This window comes from Zonotrichia leucophrys, chromosome 11, assembly GCF_028769735.1.
Source record: "Zonotrichia leucophrys gambelii isolate GWCS_2022_RI chromosome 11, RI_Zleu_2.0, whole genome shotgun sequence".
Lineage (NCBI taxonomy): Eukaryota > Metazoa > Chordata > Aves > Passeriformes > Passerellidae > Zonotrichia > Zonotrichia leucophrys.
The window spans coordinates 15,406,466-15,410,673 of NC_088181.1; positions in this window are offsets into that span (position 1 = coordinate 15,406,466).

The following is a 4,208-nucleotide window of genomic DNA, read 5'->3' on the forward strand; positions in this document are numbered from 1 at the left end:
TTCTAAGCTACAGCTAGGTTTGGTAGCAGAAAGAAAGAGTTCAGTGAATGTTTCCTTTTGCATGTTTTACATGCACATAATGCAGTTACCTTCTAGAATTTCAGTACAGGAAAGATGCCAAACAGCAGAGTCTTTTGAAACCAATTCAACAAAATCCTTGCAGGAAGTAAATTTTTTATGATGTAGTCAACTTTTCCACATATTGCCATTTACATGGTTTGTGCGTGGACTACAGGCAAAATCATTTGGAATTGTAATCTTTATTTTCTATAATATGATAATGAAATCAACAACTATCCACTAGAATCAAATTAATTTCTCTCTGTTACTCCAGTGGGAGGAATAAAAGGCTTCTACTGGCTAAACTGCCAGGCTAATGGGAAAATCAAAATAAAATCAGGTCCTCAGATTGCTGGCAAATAAAAAATGCTTATTTTAAACATGATGGTGGGCATATACAGATCTTGAAATCTTTTAAAATGTGACCAAGCAAACTTTTTCTGAAGGATTTTAATTTTCATCCATGAAAGTCCTATTGACTTCATATGGATTACAGCTGGCCAAAGCGTGGGCATGTTCTTAGGCTGCGCAAGGGCATGAGACAATGAAAGCCTCAAAACTCTGAAAATGTCTGAACATGATTACAAATCTAACAGGAGAAAAACTTACGCTGTCCAGACAACTAAAAATTTTTTTTTCTAGCACTGTTTGTCAGTGAAACTCACAATGATGATTCTTTTTTTTGTTAATCTAGTGAAGATCTGATTTAATACTCAGATTTTAGTCTTTCTCCCAGAATTATAAGTGATACATTGTGTAAAATGAACTTTTTATGTGTGATGGTACAGGATTGACCTGCATATATGCCCTTAGCATACATAATTTGGCAAGCATTTATGTACTAATTGAATAAATTCAATCCTTCACAAACACCTGGCTGGAAAGCTGAAGAGCAGCAACATACAAACTGCAGGTTGTTTAAACAGATACAGCCAGCAAAGCAAAGATCAAATGTTAGAATGAGTCTACTATTTGTGATCTACTGTGCCAAGCCCTCTGTATCTAACAGCTGGAGTATATTTTTTGTACCACTAATTAAATCCTTCCTAAATACCTAGGGTTTTTTTTGTGGTTTTTTTTTGGTTTGTTTGTTTTTTGTTTTTTAATAAAAACAAACCAACAAACCTTTTGGGGTCACATAGAAGACCACTCATGCATTCTGCAGCTCTAGCAGATCACATGTAGCAAAGAGCAGAGCTGAGTGCTTGTTGGTTAGAAAGTTATAATGTAAAATTTTCCTACATCTACTACATTTTGGGAATCAGGAGAAGGATGAATTGAGGAGATGATCACAAAGGTCCCAAGGAATTGCTGCAGTAGTTACAAATTCTGTAAATGCTGTGAAAGATGTAGGATCAGAACAAACATAGGAGCCATTCTGAGGCTGGGAGCTGCTCAGAAATTAGGTACAAAGCAAAAAGATATGAGAACTCCAAAAAGCAAGACTGTCAGCTCTTAGAAATACCTGTAGCCCATTAAACCCATGTAAAATGTCTTCCTGATGTATCCATGCAGCAATCAGGCTCCTGCTCCACAGGAGAGGGCCATGGCACAGAACATGAACTGGTTGATTCCTTCTTGCCCTGGGCATCTGCCTGGGGTAACTGATCAGTTTTTGGTGTTACACTGAGTGTGCCCCTGACACTGCCCTGCCAAGGGTGTCTGAGGGTGCTCCCCAAAGATCAGAGCTCACCAAACTCAGATTTCCACTGGCTGGGTTCTGGATCAGGCCTTTTCCATCCACCTCTCTGGATCCATCCCAGTGCAGCAGGGAGATGCAGCTTTCCACAGTGTCATATTCCATCCTTTTTTAATGCATTTCATTCTTCTGGAGCAAAATCTACCCACTTACATGTACAGATTCTGTGTCCCGCTTATTAATGACATTTCTGCACTCCCTGTGTTTACCAAGGAAAGCAATCATGCCTTAACTTCCCTCTGTGTGTGTTCAGATTTGCATCCTTTTGCTCAGGCATTTGCAGAGGTATCGTGCTCCGAGCAGTGATGAAGAACCGAGTCTATAATTTAATAACCCTCCTCTGACTAATTAGCATTCACTCAATGAACAAAGGCTTTTCAGAGGTCCAGTCAAAGGCCTAAGCACCATTTAAGTCTAGCTTATTCCTCAAGGCACCTCTGAACTGAATTGGGCCCCGTTTTATTAAATTACAATAGAAAGACTGCCATGTCAAGTGCACTGCTGCTGGGAGCCCCAACCTCACAGGACCTCCCAGGGATAAGTAATCATCACTTATGCTAATAGCACATTTGACTTGGTGGGATGACACATGAGGATGGACTACTTACTTGACTAAGATTAGTAAGAACAGGCATGTTACCCAGAACAAATGACTTTAAATACCCAGCTGCAGTGAAGCGCTGACTCCATCAGTGAGCGCTGTGAGGGTGAAGGAAGGGCAGGATATGATCTCTGGAAACCTCCTTGGATGCTATTATTGAATTGGTGACAGTTTTGCAGATTTCTAACCCATAATAAACCTCAGTTTTGCCTCCTCAGTGACATGATTCTCTCCATTGCCTTCCTGCTCTGCCTTCCTTTTCTTTTGCCATACTCCAACAATCCTTTAAAATTATTTTTTTTAATCTATTTCTTCTTTAGTGTTTGAAAATTAATTTTGCAGGTTTGAAAGGTATCTAAGTAACAGCCACAAGCAACAAACTCTGCTATTTACCTGAGCAGATTCCTTGGTAGCCTCTCTCACTGCCCTGCCAAGGTTCCTCCCCTCTGCTCTGCTGGGATCAGCACAGTCTCTGTGCTCATTTAGTCTTTGGCTTCTCCCTTCTAAGCTGACAATAGGGGCATCATACAGGGTACACCATTCCAGTGATTTTGTCTGATAAAATGCCCAGCCTTTAGGCCTCTGTTTAACACAATTTTGTTCCATACAGGTCACAGAAACAATCAGATTTTGGCCTGTATGATCTATAATGCTTTTGAACCAGCACTCCAGGAAGGGAAAAATCCTCATGTCTAACCTGACTCTGTTTTACTTAATTGTTTTTGATTTTGTTATGGTCCAGGGTTTTTTTCTCTTCTATTTTGTTTCCACTAATTTAAAAAGTATTTTGTTGCTGTCTCTGCTTTTTGTATTCTGGCCAGAATTTTTTAAATTCTTCTTTTTTAAAATCACTGCCTCAAGAAGCTTATTCTGAGAGTAATGTAGTAGTGACCACTGATGACTGGCTTCCAGGGATTTTATGAAGCCAAGGTTAATTGGTTCCTGAGATCTGGAAAAACCATGAATGGCAAAACATATTTCTGTAACATGCATAATAACTTGTATAAATATTGTATCCAACACCAAAATCCCAAACATACAACCTACTTACCAAGGGACCCTTAAATCTACTTTTGTTTCACTGTAATGTAGAGTTCTGTGTAAAAGCCACAAAGACCATAAGTATTATATCATTAGTAGTATTCTTAAGTGGCTATTTTCCTGTTTCTTGGGGGCTTGTAGCTCAGCTGTAATGATTGTTCCATGTGTGTGTATGTGCCTGGGTGTTTTGCCAATCACATCAGTGAAAAAGAAATGCCCTAATTTCTACAACTTTGCTTTCATTGCACTGCAAAGCACTAAAAGCAGAAACAGTTTCCTGAAGAACTCCTCCATAGCAGGCCCTTGAACAAGATGACTGTTTCTAATAAGCAACAGCTGTCGTTGTGGTTTTACTAGTCAAATGATTCATGTCTCTTGCTCAGAAATGATAAGTGGAACAAATGTTTACTTAGATATGTAACAGAGGAACAATTGAAAAATAGTAGACTGTCAAATAGAAATATTTTCCTGTTATCTGATCCTTGACAATTAGTCTGAACTGGTGTTTAGTCAGAAGGCAGTGCTGCAGTGGCACAGTGGGGATGGTGGGGAGTTCAGCTCAGGAGCTGGGCGCCCCAAGCAGAGCCCAGCAGGTCTGAGGGGAGCACAAGCCCCTCTGCACACACTGCTGCACCCACACCCCCTCTCCTGGCAGGCTCCCCTCCTATATTTAGTCATCTCTGAAAGGGAGATGGTGAACTTACCATTTCCTCTCCTTCCTGCTGTCTCCAGGGAACACCCAAGGGCTGCTCTGCTGCTTTGGTCATGAGTGAACGTCCTGGGCTGGCCACAGCTTTTCTGGGATCT